This window comes from Halictus rubicundus, chromosome 14, assembly GCF_050948215.1.
Source record: "Halictus rubicundus isolate RS-2024b chromosome 14, iyHalRubi1_principal, whole genome shotgun sequence".
NCBI lineage: Eukaryota > Metazoa > Arthropoda > Insecta > Hymenoptera > Halictidae > Halictus > Halictus rubicundus.
The window spans coordinates 2895044-2911466 of NC_135162.1; the positions used below are offsets into that span (position 1 = coordinate 2895044).

Here is a 16423-nt window from a genome sequence, read left to right on the forward strand (position 1 = left end):
TGTCAGCCCCATTGTACCATTCAACTTTGTCCTCACCATATTTTATATATATATATATATATATATATATATATATATATATATATATATATATATATGCACACACATTATATATTACACAATGTAAAAAATATTAAGAATATTTTTTTCAAGAATTTTGAACAAATTCTTCATATGTTTTCCATCATTTTGTCACGCTGATATTATATCATTTCTGTCTACGTATATTTAAAAAACGAGAATTTTCATTCAATTTTTTATTCTGATAGGTTGTATTTTGCAATGAAAGTATATACAGGGTGTCCCAAAAATGTTGTATTTCCTTAGAAGCATATACCGATGATTCGGTGAACACGTTCGACGTCCATTTTATGTATTTTAGTATTTGACCCGACAAATTATAGCAAACTCTCTTGAAGAAAATTATTTTCAAAATTTTTTACGACACTTCTCACGATTGTTCCAATTAATAATCTGTGCAAGAGAATCTTATTTTTCAGTTCATTTTAGTGGGTTTTGCGAAACGTAGTTCCCTTTATAAGACCTTTACCCTTGATAAAGTGGAAACTGAAAATTTTTTTTACTTATAATAAAGGGAATATACGCAATTTCCTTCAAAATAATATGCAATTAAAAAAAGTAAGTCCGCAAGTTAAAAAAAAAATACATATCTTTCGCTAATCTTTAGTGATAAAAGATAATGAGGACACACTTCATAAAATTTTTTGATTTTGTTCCGATATTTTTCTCAATTTTTTCGGAAACCGTTTGTTTTAAGAAAAGAAGTAATAAGACGTAAAAGACCCAGCCTGTCCAGATCTACAGGTTTTGTTTAACATACTTTTCGATACGGCCAATAATTTGGAATATATTCGAGAAAAACGATTCTATGAGCATTCAATTAATTATTTTAATGTTTAGGGCCGGGAAGCATGTTTTCAAACTTTGCACATATATTTTTTTTTATTAATTGAAACAATCCTGGAGGGTGCCGTAAAAAAATTCACATTTCGAAAATAAAAGCCACCCTACTGTAACATATATGTTCTACTCGCAACAAGTCGACACACTACGTGTAAACGGCCTGACCAATCTTTATAAGATGAACCTCAGGCGTTGACAAGAGTCAAGAAAATAATTATACACAAAATCGATAGGATAATTGGATAGGATATTTGATAGGATAGATTGGAAAATTTGATAGGATAACGGACTGTTGTTGGAAAAGAGAACCTCCGATCTGCCTTTTATCCACGGAGTGACCAATAACATGTTTACCAAATTCACCAACGCAACTCGGACAGCATCATACTGTTTTGGAACGCTGTTTATCTGTCTAGAACCCTGATAGCAACTTTTCACTCTTAATTTAATATGAACGGTAAAAACTGATCCTCAAGAATTTAAGAAATAACAAAGATATAAGGTGTTACTTTGAAGAACAAAACTAAGCTTTTTGAACAGTCGACTGTCGACTGTTTGCACTGAAGTAGCTCCAAGGTTAAGCTCTAGTGAGGCAGTATTAAGCTAAAAATGAATTTGATAGATTGACAAACAACATTTGGTAATTATTTACAATAGAGGATTCCTCACCGATTTCAGTGACCTTGAAATGTGTGTATGTCGTGGGAGCGTCATTCTGAACAACTGTCTCCTATACATGTTACCGTCGGACGAATTTCGTTTCCGAAATATTTGCAAAAAATTGATGCTACTGCAGAAGAGTCCATTTTCTAACCTACAACACGACTTACATACAATACTTCTCGTGTACATTATATTATTCTCTTTGTCACCACGAGTCACGGTCTTATACTAATTGTTGTGTCTACACGATGACATGGCTGGATTGGGATGGGAACATAAGAAATGCAATATATTGGTTTAAATAATTACCTACATTTAAGTAGAACGATCTAATACCTCGTGCCCCGTAGTTCATACTAAATATACGCATTCTAAATAGTAAATGTTGCCGTGGGAAGGCGTATTCGTCGCCAACACACGTACAGCGGTGTATACATAATAACCACATATTTAAACTAGTCAGCAGTAAGCAGAGTTACTTCGTCTCTTTCATATTTAAAGCGAATGATTGGCAATAAAGCTATTTGAATTTTTAGATATCCGAAAGACTAAAGCCAAACTTAACCCAGACCTAACCAAGATTCTTTTCTAATAGGCAATTTGCCAACTCTAAGAAAAATTAAACTACTTAACCTAACTAAAATTTGTATAGTCATTTTGAACGAATTTTGGTTAGGTCTGGGTTATGCTTTCGGGAGGGGGTTCAGGGGGGGGGGCTCATATGCCTTTTGTTCTTCATTAATGAAGTATAGGATTTTCTGCGTGAAACTCGAAAAAATATCGAACATGAAATAACTAGACTTCGGATCTGTATGGAAAATAAAATTTGTCTACCTGAATTTCGACAAACTAGAGTGAAATAGAAAGTTATTTTCTTTCTTAACATGTTTAATAGGCTGAAAATCATAAAATAGCATTTTTAAATTCTTCTAACGTCTTTAATGCTTTAAATTATACGTACTCATTTTTGTCATAAATGCATAAAATTCGCAGTCTAGAAATAAGAAGATATGAAAATGTATTATCCGAATCGAGTTGTATGAATGCAGCAATAATACCAAAGAATGAGACTGGATACCTTCCTCTACGACTAAGAAAGATGAATTTGAATAATCCATGACGGCGGGAATTTATTATACAGTTATAAAATAATATTATCCGCAATCATTGATCGCGAACAGTGGTTTGATGCTTTTGACCGCCGCGCGCCGGTATACGTTCTCTGACACCAAAACATTAATGGCGATCTAGAACACGAAAGACAGAAACGATGCCGGTGGCATTTATACATATTCAAGTATACCGTCTTGGGCACACGTTGTACTTGATACGTCAGCCGTGCTACATAATTGGAAGTTTTATTGCTAGATGAGTCATTTAAGCGTGTCAACTTCATTCTTTTTCTTTCGAAAGATGATATGTTGTTCCTTGTTACTTCATACTGAACGTTATGCTATTAGTCATAGTACGATCTTAAAAAATTAATATTTTTAAATGGCGTATTTTATGTCACCTTTGTTTTTTTAAAAAGAATGCTATGTCTTGGTACCTGTTTTCTAATAGTGGCTATTGAGACGAATCCAACGAGGTGCAACGTTAAGGTCTTTGAAGGTCAGCAAAAGTCATTTGACAAAAAAATTTATCACGTATTTATCAGGTTTTTATCAGATTACTATCTCTCATCACGGCTACTAATCTTACCATTCCTATATTTATGTTCTGCGATATCGTCCACAAATGTTTATTCGTCATTGTCAGGTTTAGTAAATACGCTGAAAGATGCCCTCAACGTTCTCACTCTACATGCCGCAATTGAATACAATTGTACAATAAATTGTTGCAGCATGTGATTCGGTAAGTGCCGAAGTGATAAGAAATACTACTCAATCCGTGATAAGAAGATTGCAGCATTGTATTGATACGAATGGCAATCGCTTTGAACATCTTCTGTAAATGCAAGTTTATTTCGACTTTTTTGTCAAATGACCTTTGCTGACCTTCAAAGACCTTAACACATTGAGCGCCGGCTCCGCGAAAACGCGCGATTCTGAGTCTATCGCTTGAGCACCGGCACCGCGATAATACCGATTTTTTTTTCTTTTGCTGAATGAAGCCGGCTTTTGGGCTTTAAGTGGCCGATACGTTTCCGGCGCTCAGGTTTTACATGTCTCTTATGCCGCCGGCGCTCAATGTGTTAATGTTGCACTTCGTTGGATTCGTCTCAACAGCCGCTATCAGAAAACAGGTACCAAAATATAGCATTCTATTTAAAGAAATAAAGGTGACCTTCACATCTATGAAACGACTCCATTTGGGAAAAAGTATTAACGGATCCCATGCATCATTTGGTTCGAAAACTTTTCTGCTACTATCATACTTCCGGAGCTATTATAGGTGGCAATAACTGATAATAACTGGTGCCTCACTCTGTAGACAATTTGTCGAGAATCGGGCATGTAGTGTTCAAATACATCTTGGATCCTCTATACAGTGAATTCTCAAAATACATATGTCAACAACATGGGTTTTGCCAGCGACGTGTATCGTCCAGGAGACACTAATTCTTTGATCCACGCCGTACGTAGAAAAAGACAGCGAAGCTCGTCGCTCGAGGCCTCGGTCGCCGAGGAGTGTAAACATACCTGTCGTACGCGCTGCATGTCAAAAACACGGGTCTGAATTCCATTAGAACAATGACCCGAATATGTTGGTAAAAGTCCAATAAAAAAAAAAATAATAAAACATAAAGAAGTTTTGTTATTTGATTAGTAGTTGTCTCTTGGTCTCACACCGATATACTCGACCCGTATTATGTTACACTCCTCGGTGACCGAGGTCTCTCGAGCTTCTTGGACCCTCACAGGGTACACCACGGTACTCGGGATAGTTCCGCGACGTTTATCAGCCAGGCGTTTGCGACATATACAGAAAAATCACTCATGTATACACTGTATATTCTAATATTAACTCCTGATTATTTCTGCGACAACGAAACACTGTACCTATCATTGTATACCCAAATGCGGTCGCTAATGACCTCAATGTTAATGTGGCCGTTATAAATAAACAACTATATAAAAAAAAAAAAACATCTTGGTTCCACTTACATTTTATTTTTCTCGTACATATTTTATATAAACACTAAAGTACGATTTGAACAAATCCACGTATAATGGTTTCAAGTTTTACATTATAAATAGAAAAGTATTCTATTATTGCTTAAATTATTAAAATAAATATTCTTAGCATTTCTACATAAGAAACGCAATATAATCTTCTGATATGTTTATACACAAAATATTTTGATGTAATTAATCATTTCTTGCGATAAAAGATAAGTGAGTCGAAGACGCGTCCGTGTATCGCCCACTTCTTACTAAGACAACTAAAATCAACTTTCGAGCAAATCAATCGAAAGTTAAAAAATGTAAGAACTGGCTCTATTTCCGTTCTGCGAAATATTCGCGAATTTTATAGTTTCTTCGCGTGAGAGAATTTCAAACACCAGGAATTATTGAGTGCGTGGTATCTGTAAATACGAGAGGAAATAACTCCAAGTGTTTACTTTCAACGAAATACATAAACAAATAGAGACTGTGTCTAAAACGAGACAAGTTCCCGTCTTCAGTTTCCATTTTCTCCATCCTTAAATGAAGACACTAACGGCTAATATTAACGGAGTGTTAATCACAAGCAAAATTTGTAAAATGGTACTAATAAATTAAATGCAGCCCAGCTAACCAAAATATTATACCTACGTTCCAAAAAAACATGTGAATAAAATTTCATAAACATGATTCCAAATCAGCAAAATCCCTAATCGCGTTGCATCAGTTGGTTTCTTAAGTGGTGCGAGCCGCGTGTATTTATGCGTTAAGTACTTCTGATATTTTAAGAATTTGTTACAACATTCTAAGTAGCAGAAATCTATCAATAGAATTACTACTTGATTTTTATGAGAAATAAAAATTGTCTGTATTAATTGCAAGACACAAAAGCTACATAGACATTAATTTATTTTCTTAAGAATTTTGATTAGTAGAAAATGATACAACAGTTTTTTAAAATTCTTAAAATTCTTTTATTATTTTGCATTTAATTTACTCATTCTTATCATAAATGCACAAAATCCGCAGTCTACCAATTACTATGGATTTCATTAATCTTTTGTCAATAATAATCTGTAGAGAAAGTTTTCTTGAATTATGTTGGACATAGAATAAGGGACCCAAATACAGTGGGGTACCAATTACTGTGCCCATATTAATTACACTTATTTTTAAAGCATAACGAATATTAAAAAACACATATTAAATTATTTTCATTAAAATCGGTTAATATATATATATATATCTTTTTGGGTCTCCTCAGAGTAATTGGGTCCTTTACCCTAACTTCTCAGTTAACGATCATGATTATTTCTATTCAAGTATTGATTATGAAATTAAAAACTTTAGTTGTTAATTGTTGATGTTTAGAGTATTAAATAAGCATCGGTAGGTAATCTGTTAATAATTTAATGTGCTATGATGTTCGAGTGTTTCCTCTCGACCTCTACATGCATATACGGAGTTGCCATGCTAATGTTTGGATTAAGCCAACTCATGGTAGTCTGGGTAGGCGTGGTATGAAGATATCAAAGCCCTTTAGAAAGACTCTCGCATAGAACACTGTCATTGTTCCACCTAAACTTTTCATTATTACAGGACATACAGACATCCAGATTCAATCAATATTTATAAATCGCAGATCTTGTTCAATTAAATTTGTATTTCACTGGTTATTTTGTAAAAGTTAATCAAGTAAACCATTTCATTCCGTAAATTAAAGAACCTCCAGCGATAATGACAATAGAAATAAAAAATACCGTTAATCTTTACTGACATCCACATTCCTTATATTTTATTATGAAACATTTGATTGTTTACCTGAAATTGCTTGCTCCAGTAACACTTCTGTTCGTCAGTATGCAGGGTGATCGATAATTGGTGGTACAACCGCAAAGAGGGTCACATAAAAAACACATACAAAAAAAATGAAATAATAAGTCGAAAATGTAGAATAAAATTTGTTTGTATAATTGAACAGGAATCGTCTGACACTTTTGTTCATGACCTACTGATTCTACTTCGGTAATTATCTAGAAAGGGGCTTCCTCACCGATTCCTATGATCTGAAGGAAGTTTGTCAAGGTCATCATTCTGAACAACTTTTGCCTATACATATTGCCACCGCTCGAATTAATTTCCGAGATATTTGTAAAGAAACTGTTAGGTCTAGGTTAGGTTTAGGTTAGATTTTGTTGAGATTAACTATATATATAAGTAGAACGTGGTATTGCTGCGCATACGTAGCGTGTTTTCTTGCGTGCGGCGCTGCTTGTGTGCTTGGTGCGTTTCGTTTCGCTCTCGCGTGTGCACTTTTATATTAGGAACTTCTCGTATTATCAGTAATTTCTGTGTTACCTAATTTACAAGGTATCACGCCAAAAAATTTCTTTGGAGAGGGTGCAGGGGGAGTGGTGGAGCCCCTGTGTCGCCATGAAGGACATATTCGGTCATTGGGAAAATGCGGAGTTTGCTGTAGTCATCCTAACAGTTTTTTGCGAATGTCTAAATAACCGAGCGGGCATAACATGTGTAGGAAAAAGTCGTTCAGAATGATGTCCTTGACAACATATTTCAAGATCATTGAAATCGATGAGGAAGTCCCTCTTCCGAGCACACTAACTTGATGAATTTTCAAAACCAGTTTTCTCGAAAACAAAGCCTCCTGTGAACAAATTTTATTCCACATTTTCGACTTATTTTTTAATGTAGAATTATCCCGTTTTCGGTTGTGCTACTAGTTACCGACCACCCTATATATAGTTAGTACTGATCACATTTGTAGTTGAATATAGCTGAAAGGATGCTTATATTTTACGCTCAGTCGAGGTGGAGAAAGATCTCGCATTATGGAGAATTACGAGATCCAATAATTGTTGGAGATGAGCTCAATAATTATGAAATATTGAAGTTTGTTATACTGGTTTAATAACAATAATGTCAATGGTACATAAATGTAACTCGATACACGCTATACACACTCTATTCAAACTCATTCATGCGAACTCATTCATACCAAACTCCACTGGTATGAACAACCCAACAATAATAACCGCGAGTGGATTACCTACGAAACTTCTTTATGGTCGTCTACTGTTTTTAATCTTCCAGTGGTTAGAGACAATAGCCAGACACCAACTAGTTTCAGATTAATCCACTTTGAAACAGTTAATAACAGGCATCGCACTGAAAGCTGCTCATCAATTTATGGTTACTGACTAGTCGTATTTATATTTCGTTCTCACAGTGAGAAAATTTGGAAGAAAATGTCATGTCACAGACAAGCTGTTTCCAACAATTCAAAGTTACTTATATGCCAAACGCCTTTCATCTTATCCGAGTTTCTTTATTATGTCATAATTCAAAGTGTAGTGAAGGATTTTATGGAGAAACGTATTATAATCATCTTCAGTTAGTACAGTAACTCACAGTCGTCGCAGAACTTTTACGTTCCAATTTTATCCCTTAAATTCTGCAATTAGTCTATCTGTGAGAATTGATGTACTACTAACAACCTATTTAACAAAATTTTTTTAACAACTACACACGTTTTACATACCATACAATACCATACTTTTACTATGCTATCCTATCCTATACTATACTATACTATACCATGCGACCACAATATTCAATGTCAGATGTTATCCTATTTTTATCAGAACGTTTACTTTCTTCTTGTTGTGGTAATTTATGTATGTTAAAATGCGTTATGATTTCTTAGAATGTTTTAAAATGTATGGAAAAGAGGTATGCCGGAAGAAGATGTTCAAAGTAACAAACAAAATACAAATATGTATTACTTAGAATTTTTTATTTCATTCTATTATCTTATAAAATATTTCTTTTGTTCAGAGAATAGAAATCGTCTGACAACGTTTGTTCATGCTTCCACTTTTTACAAATGCTAAGCACGCGATGTTGACGAATTTTCAAAGTCAATTTCCTGGAAAACAAAGCCTCGAACGGCAAAAATTGATACCATATTTTCCACTTATTTTTTCATATAGAATTACTCCCTCCAGGGTTGTACTATCAATACTGGGACACCTTGTAGAACATGATCATAGACAGTATAAATGATACAGAAAAGCAAACGAATAGGTTATTAAGTATTCCAATACTATTGGAATATAATAATAATATTCGTAAACTATGATTACTTGTTATTTATTATTTGCAAAAATAAGTTTATTACCTCTGTAAATTCACAAAATTTACATAATAAGGTATGTTTTCTCATTTACTTAATAATTGGACGAGAATTCACCAAAATTATTTGTTCTCTGAAACATATTTAGAATTGTATGGAATAATAATAATATCTGCAAGCAATATAGTTCATTAGTGAGAAAATTTAAACAACTCAAACATTTTTAAAATTATTTTTATTGGTTCACTAGCTTTGAAGTCACTCTAACTTTTCACGGTAAAAACATCACAACTCTAATTTGACCTTTCAACAACTATTCGCAAGAAAAACGACGTAACCTCAAAATATAATTATAAAAAAAATGTTTATAACTAATGTATACATGATAAGTAACAAATTATTTTACATTTCTAAGTTGGCTATGACAATAAAAAAAATTGACAATTTTAAGAATTTTTCAAATGGCTCTCCTGTAAAATTTCCTTTTTTTCACTTATGTCACTTTTCTTATGAATAAACGATATGCTGAAAATTCTATATAACATTGAAAATGATAACTAGAAGCACATTGTGTTAGTTTAAGTTCACAATTTGAATTAGCTGTACCAACTCTAATTATCCGATTGCTGATAAAGTATATCAGAGCGAATTAATCAGAGAACCTTGACAAACAGCACGTCGTAATGTTAGAATAGATAACCTCTGGCGTAAAAGGAGATATTAATCACGTCACTTCCGAGAGAATCAGTTCTTAAATTGAAACGATGTCATTAATTGGTTCGCATACAATGCAAGTGACATAACAACCCGTATCTGGTACAATCGTTATGACCATAAAAAGGCTTGAGTTATTACAGATTATGGTTGACAACTATTCGTTTAACTGAACATGTCAACGTACAACGACTTTGGGACATCTAAAATATTTCAATTATCCATAATGCAGCACCCAACAGGCTATAGAATGCTAAATAGATGCAATGCGATTCCAGCTCGATTATCTGAGCTCACAGGCAACAACCAATTCTATTTCGATCGGAAGTAATTACCTCATATCAAATTGACTTCATAATGATTTAATGATAGTATTGAAATAGTAGTACATCAAAACCCGAGTTTCGTTGCAGGAGACTTGATATCGATCTGTTTTAATATAAAACGAAGAAAAGTATTCCTGCTGTTCGAAACATGAAAAAGCTAAATGCGAAAAATAAGGTCAAGAATGGTTTATTTCAATTTATTTGAAACTTCTCGCGAAACGATGTCAACAGAAATATTCCGAACCGTGTTTAAGTGCAACGTTTGAAGGTATGTGGCATCGTTCAATGCGTTTTAAATCTTTCAAGATGTAAACAATGAATGTACACGCCCATTTGTTACAAACAGAATTCGCGTAGCTATACCATAAAGACTAATTGCAAAGGTTCAATACACGTGTACAATTTAAGTAATATAATGTAAGAGAGTCAATTGCTCTGGGCGTGACGATTACTGTGCCTATACTAACTATGCTTATTTATTTATTTAATAAAGCGTAATGAATATTAAAAAGAGACATTAAATCTGTTGCGGTAAAAGCAGTTAATACATATGTTACACATCTCTTTTTTTATATCATTAAAAATATGCTTAATATGCTTTAAAAATAAGTATAATTAAAATAGGCACAATACTTGGCACTCCAACAGTAACTGGGTCCCTTAACATAGGGTATTAAAGAAAATTGATTATACATTCTTTTCAATTTTGTAAAGTTTTCGTTTATAGCAGGTGGAGAAAATGTAGTTTCAAATGATACCTAAACTATATTCGTAGTATACCTGTAAAACATCTGCATGTAGATAGATGCAGTATCAACTCCATTTCATTGAACTGCATAAATCAATAAACTGAAGTACGAAGTAGAAGGTTGGCATACGATATGAATAAAAAAAATGTCGTACATTCTCCTGAAATATCTCGTCGACTAAAAACATGTTCTATCTTTAAAAAAAGTCGATCAGTTTGAATATTTGAAAAATTTGCATTAGTCGTTGCAGTAATATATTAACGTCTAAGAGAAACGTCTTTATTCCGCATGAATTAAAATTTGAATGTCGATTATAATCCGAGAAAAACTGGGCATTAATAACAACTGTAAGTGATCATTTAATTGTAGGAAAGTATAGTGTGCCATATTTACTTCTTGGAATCAGGATTCTGGAAAAATTGTCGATATTTAACCTGTGGTCACTTCGTAGTAAACAATAGTCCAGAAATAAATGTCAAAAGTGCCCCCAAACCAAATTGAATTTGCGATAGGCCATTCAAGAGCTTATCCAAAGAAAATACTTTGTGCCAATTTTCAACCCTATATGTCGACATGGGGGGGGGGGGTAGTAATGGGGAGACAAAAAATCAGAATAAGAATTTTTTCAGAAACCGGATTTTAAAAAAACAACTTGTAAGGGTATGGAAAAGGTAAAAAATAGCGGTTTCTGATTGTTTAACTATGTGCCCCTACTCTGAAAAATCTGAAAAAATTATATGTTAACAACCATAACGAGAAGCTATAACAAAGTATGTTCTTTGGATAAGCTATCGAATTGCCTATTGCAAATTCAATTTAGTTTGGGAGCACTTTTGACGTCCTTATCCGGCTACAACTTTTATGCAAAACATTCTAATTTTTTTTTAAATGCATAAATCCAAATATACCCATTTACTTTAAACCAGTACCCGCGCGTATTATCAAGTCCCTGTCCATCAGGCGAGAGTAACGAAACTGCAGGAATTTGTAAACGTGCGAAACTTTTTAAATATAGAATTCCGATTATTAAAAATACAAAACAAATATTCTATAGAACGGTTTTAAAACATTGGTAGGTACATAGAGCGTTGCGATGAGATAATAAAAAGTTTAACTTCACGAATACCTGTAACTTTATCTATATCTGATATTATTTGAACTTTAAAACGAATCTAAACTGATTAGAAATTCCTTTATAACAACAGACAAATATTTATCAAACCTTAAATATGTTATTCCTGTGTATGCTCCATATAGGATAAGGGCCTACTATTGGGGTGCCAATTACTACGCCTATATTCTTTATGCTTTAAAAATAAGTATAATTAATATGGGCACGGTAATTGGCACTTAACTTATGTATATCTATCGATAATGGCTTCATGAAGGAAAACGTTTTCGATTTCTGTCGATGGAAAGGATCATTTAGAATGGAACGGCAACCGATTATAATCTGTATCGAAGATTCATAAATTGCGAGGAAGAACTGTTTGGAATGTCAAGGATGAGTAACGTAACTCGATGTACACACGAAGATCCTAAACGAATATTTCCGAATCAGCTCTAGCTCAAGGCCGCACTAAATTCTAATTTACTTCTGTTATTGATTTATTGACAGCATTGCGAAACGATAATTTTAGCAGGATTGTTCACGGTTCCAGCCAACATTAAAACAAAACTGTTCGAACGACTCGACTGCAGCTGCACACTGCCCTAAGGAATAACACTGATCAAAATCAGCAGGCAACGATTTAACAAATACCTACGATTCGCTAGAAGCTTGAGTATCGATCTACCTGGAATTACTGGTTGACCAAGTAAATACATATTTTTAGCTCATTACTGCCCCTTCGTATCTGGAAACGTGTTATTATGTATAATCTCGCGTGATTATTTGCATAGTAAACAAGCTTAATAAAACCACCTACTGAAGAAATAATTTGCGGGAACTTTATTAAGAACTACTCGTGTTGGGGACATTTTTGTATTAATATAAGAGAGATTTACCATCAGTGTAATAGCACAGAAGCATTGAAACAAATGTAGATAACATTTTGAACTGAACAATGCAGAGTAAATATGCTAATAACATTAATTAAAAAAAGAAATTAATGATTTTCTTATTATAAGTTGCAAAAATATATTTCGTAATGTTCTCGTTTTTTTTAACTTCTTTCGTTTTGTTTAATATTCCAAATATTATGGCGACTGATGAATACTTTTTTTTTTACATATAAATACATTATTATTCTATTAACAAATTAATCTTGGGCGTTGTTAGTATTAGGTTGTTGCAATTCACATTTGAAACTTCCCGTCTTTATAGTTTAGTTTTTCCACGACAAATGGCGTTGAAATTGTACAATATGAAAAGTACATATCTCGTACATGAATTTGCGTGTATAAGTTGTTGATATTGTACAGTGTACGTGATTCAAAATCGATTTTCGTTCATCATGGAAAAAAAGGAAATTCGCATAATTTACTTGTACGAGTTTAAACTTGGACGTACTGCGTCTGAAGCAGCGAAGAACATAAATGCTGCTTTCGGTGAAGGTATAGCAAGTGATCGGACCATAAGACGTTGGTTTGAAAAATTTCGTCCCGGTGATACAAATCTGGAAAATGAGCCTCGTGGTCATGAGCCAGCAACTATTAAAGATTCGGGTTTAAAAGAGATAGTTGAAAGAGATTCACGTCTAATTGTTCGGGAAATCGCGGAGAGAACCAATATACACTATTCAACTGTCTCCCGACATCTGAAGGCTTTGGGAAAGGTGGTCAGCAAAGGGGTTGTACATTACTCATTTTTTTAAAAATGTGGAACCATAAACGCTGATAAATACTGTCAGGAAATTGATATAGTGTACGAAAAATTGCGAATTCAATTCTTCCTCACCCTCCTTATTCACCTGACCTGTCACTTACTGATTACCATTTTTTCAAGCGCCTAGGTGGCTTTTTGAATGGAAAAATATTCAAATTATTCATTTGCATTACGACAGAAGAAGTGAAGTGCATTGATGTCGATGGAAATTATTTCGATTAATGGAATATGAATAAAGTTTGTACAATAAAAGTTTATGTTAAAGATTCAAAAATGCCCGTTTCATTTGCAACCATCTAATAGTATTACTGTCACATACTTTTTGTGTAAAATTCCTGGTGGGTAAAGTGTAAGAACAAATAGCTGAGAAGTATTCAGTTTTCTATCTTTCTGACGCGCGTAATTAATTATCTTATAATTTATAATACTTCGTAAGAAAACTATTTAAAAATCACTTAAATAAAACTAGAAGTTCGAGATTTCTTTATTGTTATTCAAAGGGTGGATAAGGAGGATAAGGAGGTCAAAAGTGCCCCCAAACTAAATTGAATTTGCAATAGGCCATTCGATAGCTCATCCAAAGAAAATACTTTGTGCGAATTTTCAACTCTATATGTCGACATGGGGTGGTAATGGGGTGACAAAGAAAATCAGGTTTTTCCGTAATTTCTCTTATCTTCTTGAATTGAAAATTCTGAAAAATCAGGAATATTTTAGCTATAAGAATGCACATCTATAAATTTTTTCAGAAACCGACTTTTAAAAAATAAAAAAACTTGCAAGGGCAAGGAAAAGGTACAAAATAGCGGTTTCTGATTTTTTTAAACTCCGTGCCTCCACTTTGAAAAATCTGAAAAAATTATAAGTTAACAACCATAACAACCATAACGAGAAGTTAAACCGGAAAAATATAAACTTAGTATCTCATAACTTTGAAAATTTGGTTTCGAAGCTAAAAATTCTGAAAAAATTCATGGATATGCATTCTAATAGCTAAAATATGCCTGATTTTTTTAGAATTTTCAATTGAAGAGGATAAGAGAAATTACGGAAAAACCTGATTTTCTTTGTCACCCTATTACTACCCTCCATGTCGACATATAGAGTTGAAAATTGACACAAAGTATTTTTTTTTTATAAGCTATCAAATGGCGTATGCCAAATTCAATTTGAAGGCACTTTTGACCTCCTTATCCGGCTACACTCTTTGGGAGGGATTCACGTTTCACGTAATTATTTGTTTAAGGCGACCCATTAAAAATGTTTCTTTTTATTAAGGGGATCGAATAAGACGTAACTATCTAAAGTAGTCATTCCGATAGAACTTCCAATCGATATATCTATAAAAAGAACACTATAATATTAAGCAAATTATGTTCGTAGTTCTTTTCGAGACACGTTTGCTTCGCAGATGTCATGGATTTAAACCCCGAATTGATTTCTCCGATATCATTTTTGCGTGGTCGTAATTTCTCCCGACGTGCTCCGCAATTAACATAAGATTGCCGAATTCGCCGTCCGTGACGCTCGCACTTACCCGGATTAACTTTTCGAGCGGAAACGTAATAATCGACGAAACGAAAATGCGCGGCCACGATGAGCAAAAAAAAAGATAGCTCCACTTTCCTTATAGCTTTAATTTCGAAGAAGTTTCAGCCGGAGGGCAAGGAGATCAGGGCATGGATAGTAAGGGAATCCGAAATGATGGACGAGAGGAAAATAGCGGACCGTCATGAATTATGCAGACGCTTCAAATTTTTCGATATCGGTACCGAATATAGAACAAAATCGAATATCAAACCCTTCGAAAGTGACTCGTTAAAGGAAACAAAGAACTGTTTTAGTTACTGTTTTTGATCGACTGTATTCCATCTTGTATATTATTGTCATCATTACACTGCGGATCTTTATGGAAAATAAAAAATATTTGCATTGATCGCAAGACACAGGAGCGAAATCAAAATTTCTTTCTTTTTGTAATTATTTTATTAAGCTGAAACCAATGCGAGTGCCCTTAAATATTTTTAATATGTCCACTGCTTTAAATTGTGCTTACCTATTTTTGTCATAAATGCATAAAATCTGCAGTCTAATCATTATTTACAGAGTTGTCTTCAAAGAAGAAAAAAAAAAGAGTTAGACGCTTCTGATGTGCAACATTTAATCTAGTAAATACGTTTGTTCCCTAATACTCTACAGCTCTGTATAACTGTCAAGTGACATAAGTCAAGGGACCCAATTACCGTGGGGGTGCAAACTACTGTATCTATAATAATTATACTTCTTGTCAAAGCATAATGAACATTTAAAAAAAAACATGTTAAATTTTTTCATTGAAGTCATTTAATATATGTTATATATTTCTATTTTAATATTATGCTTTAAAAATAAGTATAATTAATATAGGAACAGTAATTGGGTCCCCAACCCTACATCGATACTTTTTTAGTCACAATTTTAACCATAAGACTATCTTGTTCGTGTTTTGCATCGGTATTGTAAATCCTTATATCACACATTCAAGTAACTTCGATAAAATTTTGATGGAAGACCAACTGCAATTTTTTCAAATTTATTTTTCTGCCTTGTGCAGTAAACTCAGTATTCTAACGTCTACTATTAACACTTTGACTGCCAAACTAGAAACCTCAAATATTCCATAAAATCAAAGTAAGTTATTTAATGAAATAAAAATTAAAAAAAATGAAATGTATGATATTGAGTAGTCCTCCAACTTTCTTGAATTTGACAGATCCTAATCAAATTAGGCACAATGAATATATTAACGTAAAAATTCATTTTAAAACCTGGACAAATAATTCCATCGCCCACATATGGGTGACATGGCAGTCAACGCGTTAAAACAGTTATCGTCGAGAGTGTCCGAATATCAATAAGAGTCACTGTACATTTTGAATAAAAGTTCGGGGCTCTGAGGGGTTGATTTGAAACAGCACACG

At 33.5% G+C, this 16423-nt stretch overlaps 1 protein-coding gene and 1 long non-coding RNA gene across 4 annotated transcripts in view; both read right to left on the reverse strand.

Annotated features, from left to right (window-relative positions):
* The window catches only part of LOC143360937 (uncharacterized), a 308277-nt gene that overhangs the window by 264607 nt on the left and 27247 nt on the right, over window positions 1–16423 (reverse strand). The gene's annotated exons all lie outside the window — the stretch shown is intronic.
* LOC143360931 (neuronal calcium sensor 2) overlaps window positions 1–16423 on the reverse strand; it is a 602579-nt gene that overhangs the window by 219722 nt on the left and 366434 nt on the right. The window lies entirely within an intron of this gene.